Raw genomic sequence first — 10,051 nt, 5'->3', positions numbered from 1 at the left:
CCCGGAGGCGCCGCCGCGGGGGCCTGGCCTGGGCGGGCGGCGGGGCCCGGGGAGCCTGGGGCGCGCGCTGCTGCTTGGCCACTTTGGGCTTTAACCGCCGCTCCTCCCCTGGGCTGTGGGGTTTTTTTGATTACAGGAAACTAGAGGACTGTAGGGAAGTCCGGCCTTGAGCGGGCTGAAGCGACTGCTGTCACTACTACATTCTTTTTTAGGTGTGACAGGGCCTTGGATCTATAGACAAGCTTCTTGTTCACCAGGAGCACCCCTGCAATGTGCATTTTCGTGTCAAAGCCACATGTAAATGCCTGTTTTTAAATACTTCATGCACAGGTTTTTAGCAGAGAGTCATGTTTTAGTTCTATGACTGCTTATTTCTTTCTTTAGCGTTGCCTTTGTAATGAATCAGCACTTACACCTGTACTAGGCAATCATGCAGTTGGCACCCCAAAAGAAAGGTAATTTTCGCTCATTTTTTAAATAGCTTTTTTTTTTTAATTTTATTTATTTATGATAGTCACAGAATTTTCGCTCATTTTAAAAATGTAACAAAAACAATTATATTTGCATTTTAGGCCTCGTTTAATGATGTGACATCTAGAATGTTTATCAAATCAGATCATCATGTTTTTTTTTTTTATTCATTTATTCATGATAGACCCAGAGAGAGAGAGGCGGAGACCCAGGCAGAGGGAAAAGCACGCGGGACTCCATCCCGGGTCTCCAGGATCAGGCCCTGGGCTGCAGGTGGCGCTAAACCACTGAGCCCCCGGAGCTGCCCGGTTCATCATGTTTTGCGTTTGTGGTGCTCCGTCCTTGAATAGGACATTTCATACCACTCTGCCACAAACATTTAATGTCCTTTGAATTCTGAAAATTCTGATCTAAAAATATTTGCAACAATTTGAAGGACTTTGAATTTGTGAAATTGTGAAATAAAGTTGAAACAGTAGAAAAGTTTATTCGGAGGGGATTGACCTCTGCGCATGTGTTTGAGTTAAAATAATGATGAAAAAGTAAACTTCGTCTATTTCTTCCTGTATTCTTATTTTGAGTTTTTAAACAGTATTTTCAGATTCTCAGTGTAGAATTAAACATTGCTGACACTAAAAAAGAATACATCTTGTGTCTTCCCCCAAATAATACTATGGTTGCCGTGTCATGAGAAATAACACCACAGTGATTATGTCCTCAACTGCCAGGCTTTTTTCTTTCCTCTCCTGCTACCGTATCATAAGCAGCTTCACCACATGGACTGAATTCCATTAGCTGAGCAGAGATAGAGCAGTGTCAGCTCTCAGGTGAGTATGGCTACTTCTAAACTTTTTGAATCTGCAAAATGTACAACCCAGAGCTAGTGAAAATCCCTCTCTCTTTCTTTCAAAGACAGAGGATATTTACCCCCGGATCCGCTGGGATGGCATCTGAAACTCTGTAGACACTCCTGGAAATTTAGGTTTTTAGTACTTTTTTAAGTTGTCAGTAATGATGCAGTTTGTTGTACAAGTCTGCAGCTTAGGACCTCCAAGGACCTCTTCCTTATTTACAAATGTTCCACTGCCTTTTTAAAAAATGTAAAATGCTCTTACCAATATTTTCTGTGTTTACAAGCAGTTTAGCTTGACTCTTCTATTGCAGGCCTAGTATTTTCTTTAGCACGTTAGTTTGGACGTGACTATTTGTCAAAGTACTGAGCGTAATGTATGCCTACTCCTTGTATTTTGATGTCTGGTACTTCTCTTTGCAGCATTATATTTAATTTGAGCCAAACTCTGTGTATTTAACATATCCTGAACGCATTATTCTTCAAATTCTACAAATTCTTCATCACTTAAATTCTAATTTGGAACTTGTCAAAGTTTTGTTTCATGAGTCTATAAGGAAGTGGAAGCAAAACATTTGTAATGCCGTGTTTTTGTTGCTTCCACATGCATGATCTCAGTAATCACTCTGAGTTGTTATTAGCAGCGCAGCATTATTCCAGGTTTTTAGATCAAAGGACTGAGATTGAGGAATGTGTAGTAACTTACTCAGTGTTGTTGTTTTTATTACTCAATATTAGAATTGTTACTTTTCTGACTCTAATCCCATTGTCCTTTCTTGTACTAATTATCTCCCCTTGAGAATCTTCACATATAGGTACTTCGTATATTTTGTTCCCCAAATAAATTTTGAATGAAAACAGATCAGATGATTACTGAAAAGAAAATCCTTCCCCTCCTGTGTAACTAGTATATGTTTTGAACTCAAATGTATCATTTTGCTTTTTATTTAGGAATTTAAAAACGTTAAATAAGTTTTCACATCATTTCGTACAATGAAAAATTCATTACCTGATACATATTTTTATCCTCCAAGGACTTAAATACAGTAGACACCTCTTGTGTATTATGACAGGAGGGGGAAGAGCCCACATGTACTGTTTGGTTCCCATGACCTTTTCCGTATCCTCCAGGGACACTTGCTGGTGTCCGCTCATTTCCTCCCTTGACACGTAGAGGGAGGCCACACTGAGGCAAGAGAAACATGGCATGTCTTTCTACCCTTTGAGAGGTGCTAAGCCTTTTCCCTGGCATTAATCCGGTTTTGCTTCTAAATCAAGAAAGGAACCTCAAGAGGGAAAATACACCGTCTTCTGGGTCCTGACCCCCATGTAGTCCAGGCTGTTGAGTTCCTCTCAACTGAGCATCTTCCATTGAATTGTTATTCCAAAGACCTCTGTGTTTCAGAAGCCTTCTGGTTTAGGACACCTGTTTCTGGGGTGCTCCCTCTCTCTGCACAAAAATACCAAGTCAGAAGGCCCGGAGCCCCACAGCAGTGTCCTCTCCCAGTAGACCTGCTTAGCTGGGGAGAGTCACAGTCAAGTAGCAAAGCCAGTGCCAAAGAGCTCCCATTCCACCCTCCTTCCTACCTTGGAGAGGGAATTGAGGCCTTTTCATGGTTTCTGGAAACAAAAGAACTCTTTATCAGCAGGTTGAACCTTCCCTTTGGGCACAACTGTTCTTTAAGTTAAGGTAAACATTGTTTTTGTTTGTTTGTTTGTTTGTTTTGTTTTTACCTATTTAAAACATGAATGCCTTGGCTCTGATTTTGTCAGCTTGCTGTATTTTAATTTCTCCAGGACAAAATAATCGGCTTACTTTTTTAGGTTTTCAATTTGATTCTCCCCCTTATGCATTGCATATTATAGCAAATAGTAATAGAACTTCGCCAAATAGGCTGTGACAATTAAATTTTTTTCTTGGAGTTCAATTTGCCAACATATAGCATAACACCCAGTGCTCATCCCACCAAGTGCCCCCCTCAGTGCCCGTCACCCAGTCACCCCAACCCCCCACCCACCTCCCCTTCCACTACCCCTTGTTCATTTCCCAGACTTAGGTGTCTCTCATGTTTTGTGACAATTAAATTAATAATTCATTTTGGTTGCAAGTGTTTAGGCCTTGTGCTTTGACTGATATATGCAAAAATGATAATTTATTACAAATAAATTCATATACTTGCACTATAGTTTGATGAACCGGTAAATTTTGTCTGCATGACTGTCATTAAGCACAAAGTCAGATCATTTCAAATGTATATGTTTGACTTCAAGAATACCTGAAATGACGGCTCGCGGAAGAACATGTTTTTGGGTTTTTTTTGTCCCTAAATTTGTATGAACTTACTTAAAAGGTACTAAGAACACTCCTGTATTTCTGAAGTCTTGTACACTTAAATAAAGAACTAAACATAACACATTCAATTCACATTCCAAAATAATAGACTCCGATTAATTTGCAAGTTCATTCTAAAGTCTTTCTTATTTTCAAGGAGTAATTCTGTTTGTAATATAGTAAGCCAAAGTACCTTCATGACTGAGTTTGCTCATAGGAATCGAGAAAATGAGCCTCTGCACAATGACCACCGCTGAAACAGCCCTGCTAAGTTTTTCTCGCGTGGGAGTCAGGTGCATATTCTCATAGAAGGAGATGGCATTCCTAGTTCCCTGTGTGGAGGTCAGCTGGGCTCTGAGTGACTGTAAATAGCAGGAGGGGAAAAGGCTCACTGGGAATCCGAGTTTGTGGTGTCCAGGGGCCAGCAAAGTTCTCTGCCCTGACAGCGTCTCAGGGGGGCTTTTATGCCCCAACCCCTTTTTCCACTAGAAGATTTTAAATTGGATCCACGTGTCAGAGCGTCTAAGACCTAAATAATTTCATAACATGGGAAATGTACCTGTTTCTTTCAAGTTGTTAATTAATGAATACCTCGATAAAAACCTTAGTATTTCCTTAGTGAAGCAATTTGGGAGGCATCGAGTCAGGTTGTAAAACTCAGAGAGTGTGTGGTGGTTGACATAGGGAGTCTTTAGGCCCCAGGGCGAGCCCAGGATTGGTCAGGGCTTTTGTTCAGGTGAATGGGTTTTCCCTAGGCCTGTTTCAGATCCCCGAGCTCTTTTCGTGGATGCTGGCTCTATCTCCTTTTTACCGGACACTTGGGATTTGTGATTCATCATCTTCCTTGTCATAGTATCTTTGATCTTATTGATAAGTAAAATCTTGCCCCCCCCCCCCATTTTTGTCCATACCAGGTATTACCTAGACCCCTGTGCAATAGAAGTACTGGCAGCTCTGCTACTTGGTTCTGGTTTACTGTAAACCGTTCGGCCCAGACGACAAGACGTGATACCCTATAAGGTTTCGGGGTCTTGCTTGTCTCCTTTCCTTTTTCTCCTTTTTCAGAAATGCTTGTATTGCAATGTTAAAATTTTATGAAAGCATCATTGTTCCTTGCTTTTTGGTTTAGATGGAAACATAACTCTTTCTGAAAACATGAAAGTATCCCAAACCTAAACATTCCCAGAGAAAAAGCATACCAATGTGCACATGCAGTTGTCTTTGCAACTTTGCTAACAGTAATTTGGGTTGATTAGAAACTTCACTGACTGTCGGGGATTTTCCCCAAATTTACGGATGCAATGAAACGCCGGGACGCCTGCACCCCGATGTTTCTAGCAACAATGTCCACAATAGCCAAACTGTGGAAGGAGCCTCGGTGTCCATCGAAAGATGAATGGATAAAGAAGATGTGGTCTATGTATACAATGGGATATTCCTCAGCCATTAGAAACGACAAATACCCACCATCTGCTTTGACGTGGATGGAACTGGAGGGTCTTATGCTGAGTGAAGTTAGTCAATCGGAGAAGGACAAACATTATATGGTCTCATCATTTCAGGGAATATAAATAGTGAAAGGGAATAGAGGGGAAGGGAGAAGAAATGTGTGGGAAATATCAGAAAGGGGGACAGAACATAAAGACTCCTAGCTCTGGGAAACGAACTAGGGGTGGTAGAAGGGGAGGAGGGCGGGGGGGGGGTGACTGGGTGACGGGCACTGAGGGGGGCACTTGACGGGATGAGCACTGGGTGTTATTCTGTATGTTGGCAAATTGAACACCAATAAAAAATAAATTTATCATTAAAAAATAAATAAATAAAATGAAAAAATAAAACGAAAAAAAAGATACTTCACTGACATTTATTTATTGAAATATTTTGTTACCAGAGAGAGAGAGAGAGTATACCAGGGAAGAGGGGCAGAGGGAGAGGGAGAGGGAGAAGCAAGCTCCCCGCTGAGCAGGGAGCTCAAAGTGGGGCTGGATCCCAGGACCCTGGGATCATGACCTGAGCTGAAGGGAGACACTTCACTGACTGAGCCACCCAGGCACCCCCAAAACCTTAGGTTACCTTTAAATGAGAGGATAATACAGTTTATAAATATTCTGAATTACGTTTATCTAAAGAGATTCAAAATTTTCCTATCAGAAGAGTATGAGCTTAACTCCTGGAATTGTCACTTGATTGTCCGTTAGAAAGAACTGTGTTCCTTTGGCTAAGTTGTCATCATTACTTTCATTTTCTGTATTAAAAGATCATCATCAGGGTGTCTGGGGGGCTCACTGGATGAAGCCTCAGACTCTTGCTTTCTGCTCTTGATCTCAGGGTCTTGAGTTCAAGCCCCACATTGGGCTCCATGCTGGGTGCTGGACATGGAGTCTACTTATCTACAAAAAAGGTTCGTCATCTTCCTCAGTGTTTATTCCTTATGAATGTCTGTAGGGTAAATACCGTTTTCTGTTCTACCACTGAAATGGGTACCTTATTCTCATGGATGCATTCAGATATTTTCCTCTGTGTTGAGTGACCATCGTGTGATGTCTGTGGAGTGTTCTTGGTAAAACTTGGTCACTTTATGCCTGCTGACCTCAGGCTCCCTGTCACCATGACTCGCCCACTGCTTCTTGGTCTTCCCCTCTCATTTCTTCTCTTACCCCAATGGTTAGCAGTATTTTTTCCCTTTCTATCTTTTTTTTAAATGATGGCCCATTTGAAGAAACATGTTTATAGGCTCTTTTCTGTTGCAAAATATATATATATATATATTTATACCAGAAATAACTCTTGAGCCAAAATGGAGGAAAACATATCTTCTTTACACCTCGGCTTGCTTATGTTAAGGAGTGAGAGGTTGTCCGATGTTATTGCCTCAGTGTTGCCTGAGCTCAGGACTCTGTCTCTTCTGTCTTTTCCCATTTCTCCATCTGCAGACAGTATCCAGGGTAGAATAGAATTAATATCTTGTGATCATTTGCCACGGTTTAATTGTGAACAAGTAGGATCGAACAGACATATAGCCCTGCTTAGTGATCACTTCTCTGTGGAAAGATAGAAGTCACATCAATTCATCTAAAACCAAGGTTATTTATGATTTCTAGAAAATTTCCCTTTATATGTTACTGATTTAAACTCACAACTTATTCAGGTGCCTACAGAGATAAGCATATATCTTCCACGAAAGCTATCTTGTCAGTGTCTAGGAAATCTTTCTCAATTAAGTGGGTAATTTCAATGTTCTTTGGTTGCTTCCTGACCAGTGTTTTCTTACTGAAATGGGTGTTTTCTAACTGCGACTTGATGAATGTTCCTGGTGGAAGTGAACAGAGGTGTCAGTGGTCCAGAAGGTCGGGTTCTCGGATCCTCGTGTGTTGGCTGAAGTTTCCACCTTACTTTCTTGGCAAGGGATTTGGACCTCGTTAGAGTTCATTCTCGGGGCTCATCCGCAAGGGGATGGAAATCCCTCTCTCCGGCTCCCGCCTGCCTCTGGCTCCACAGCCTCCCTGGAGCAGTGGCGGCCCTGCTCCTCCTGCGGCCCAGTGCTCAGGAGCTGCAGGGCGGCTCCGGCCTCTGGGCCTCTGTGCAGCGGTTGCCCTGCCGGCCTGAGCGCACGTTCCTTGCCTTCCCTTCCTCGTGTGCTTCCACTCCCCCTTGCCTTAGCACCTCGCAGGAGAGCCCCTTGCCCTCTCTGCCTTGCTTTTGTTTTCTAAGGCGGAATGGACTTCCCAGTGTTTGTGGTAGTGACGTGCACTTAAGGATGTTCAAAGAAGTGACCTTATAAAATGCATATCTGTGTTATTAAGATAGTGCTCAGGTTGCCGCTCCGGCAAATAGGTCAGATCTTCCTGTGAGATCCAGGGGCCGGTTCTCCCTGGTCTTAATTCCAGGAAAGGCTGTGCTTTTCTGAAACAACTTGTCATTTTGGTCTTAAGTAGCAGCACATCTTCTATCTAAGTGAGTTTTCCTCTTTCTGTTTACTGCTGTGTGTTATTTTCTTTTTGAAAATAATCTTAATTTCCTTATGGTTATTTGTTAATTTTATCCATTCTAGAGAAAGCCTTTGTGCTTACCGAGTATGCTAGAACTGTCATCCAAATAGTGATATATCTTTCTAGACTGAAGAAATCTAGATGTATTATTGTGTTTCATATCTTTAATACTTGACTGGCTTTAAACAAAATAAATAGCTGTTCATGCATGACTGAGAGGGTTTTAGTTTTGTCACCCAGTGAAATAGGCTTGGGGATTAGGCATAGGTCATCATCAGTTTAAAGAGAGGAAAATACACTTGTTTTAATATCTGTGTGATCGAGATACCAAGCTACACTTTCCTCTCTAGCAGAGATGTGTCACACGAGGTTGTAGCTGTGTTCAGGTAGTCCGGTGGATGGATGCAAAATGGAGGGCAACGTTCCAGTCTGAAGCATTGTTATCTTTTCTCCTAATGAGCCTAAAATTCTAACAAACAATGCACTTTTGCGTTTTTTGTATTGTTTTTTTTTCAGCAGGTATATATATGCTTTCATTTTATTCATATGATAGTTTACCCAGTACAGCTCTAGGCTCCAACACCTTAAAAAATAACTCTCCTTTCCATACAAATATCACATCAAAATTCAGGTCCAGATTAATTTCACACACATTAACCTCCAACAGTTAAGCAACTATTTCCTCTGAGATACTTGCTACTCTCATTTCACAATGGATTTGGTTCATATAAATTGATGAAGACAACAGAAAAGAAAAGAAATGAAACGAAAAGTGTTTTCTGGACTTAGGTGATTTGCTTTGCTTTTTAGTAAAACCTAAATGCATTTGTTAAGTTTGTGGTGTCTTGGGAAGACCAGAGACAATCCAGTTACACATTCTTTTTTTTTGTATCACTTTTTTGTTTTCAGTTGTTTGATACTGTTTATTACATGGTTCAGATATTTGACTGCTCTGGTTGAAAATGCCTAAATCTTCTGAAGCTTTTTGAGGACATTAATTCTCTTCTTGCCTCTGCCTGTCTACCGCTGAGCCCAGCACAGTGTCTTCCATGGGGCACGGTTTCAGATATCCGATCGACTGATTTTTTTTTTTTTAATAAACTGACACCAAGAGGTTATAAGCTGTAACTTTATAATTTGTAGGACAAAAGCTCTGGACTTTGAAGGGAAGCCGTGATCACTGCTCGGTCCCTGCCCCCCCAAACTCTTTGTCCCCAGAAGCAGCCACTCTGGACCCTTTGAGATGCTTGTCTGTTCTCCGCGTCCTTGTATCTGAAGAATGAGTATCTGCTGCAACTTCTTGGTTTCCAGGCTCGGGTGCTGTCCGCGTTCCTGCGTGGAAGGGACAGATTGGCGCCCCCTCGCATGCCTCCCCCACACAAACTCACGCCTCCTCCCACCCGCGGTGCAGACGCGGCTCTGCCGCAGAACCCGACCGATGGCCAGCGAGGGTGTTTCCTAACACGGAAGCACCAGGTGCAGCTCGGGAACCTGGGAGGCTCTCTTGCCATTTCCAGGCTCGCACAAGTTTTCATTTCTGCCGATTATGGTTCGTGAAGCAGGATGAGGCCTAATCAACGTGGTCCCCGCCTGACTCTGGCTTAACAGTCCGGGTGTCGGTGGCCAACAGACCCCTCGCGGTCTGGAAAGCCAGCCGTGTGAGTCAGGGAGAAACAGAACCAACTGGAGGTAAGTGTGTAAGTAGATCTACTTTAAGGAGTCGGCTCACACGATGGTGGAGGCTTGGTGACTCCAAAATCTGCCGGGGGGAGGCCGGCAGCTGGAGGCCCAGGAAGAGCAGACTTCTCCCTTGCTCGGGGGACTCAGCCTCTGCTCTAGGCAGGCCTTCACCCGATTGGACGGGGCCCACCCACATTATGGAGGGTGACTTGCTTTGCGCAAAATTGCCTGATTTAAAAGTTGATCTCATCCAAAGCCAGCCTCAGAGGAACAGCCAGAAAAGTGTTTGACCGGCTCTCTGAGACCACACTCCAGGCGACCTGACACATCAGATTAACCATCTCACCATCAGAAATTCATCCTCGAGTGGAAAAATCTCCTCTTAATACACTCACCACACAGCAGCTGTTGTGGCGAACACCGGTCTCGCAGGCATCTCTCCTGCTCGGCGGACAGACAAGCCCCTTTCAAGGTCTTGGGAAATTCTTCACCCCTCTCCTGTCTGCTCTCTGACTGGTGGAACTCCTGTCTTTTTCTTTCTTTCTTGGTTTGCTTCCTCAGTTTTGGTGCTTTGCTGAGACGTATTTTGAAAATATTGTCTTTCCATCTGTGGCTTGTCTTTTTATTCTTTATAAGAGCAGAACTTGTACATTTTCATGAAGATTAATTCATCATTTTTTGTGTTTATGGATCATACTTATGTTGTATCTGAGAAATCTTAGTCCAACA

At 42.7% G+C, this 10,051-nt stretch overlaps 2 long non-coding RNA genes across 2 annotated transcripts; both read left to right on the top strand.

The window, feature by feature from the left end:
- The first annotated feature begins 48 nt into the window (after window positions 1-48).
- LOC119879219 lies at window positions 49-1,030 on the top strand. Its single transcript, XR_005387384.1, has 3 exons — window positions 49-297; window positions 385-455; window positions 656-1,030. It is a non-coding gene; the product is annotated as an uncharacterized LOC119879219 (long non-coding RNA).
- Window positions 1,031-9,017: 7,987 nt separating this feature from the next.
- Window positions 9,018-10,051, top strand: LOC119879218. Its single transcript, XR_005387383.1, has 2 exons — window positions 9,018-9,331; window positions 9,579-10,051. It is a non-coding gene; the product is annotated as an uncharacterized LOC119879218 (long non-coding RNA).

Source organism: Canis lupus, unplaced genomic scaffold (assembly GCF_011100685.1).
Source record: "Canis lupus familiaris isolate Mischka breed German Shepherd unplaced genomic scaffold, alternate assembly UU_Cfam_GSD_1.0 chrUn_S456H617, whole genome shotgun sequence".
NCBI classification, from domain to species: Eukaryota; Metazoa; Chordata; class Mammalia; order Carnivora; family Canidae; genus Canis; species Canis lupus.
This window is presented reverse-complemented; position numbering and strand designations above follow the sequence as displayed.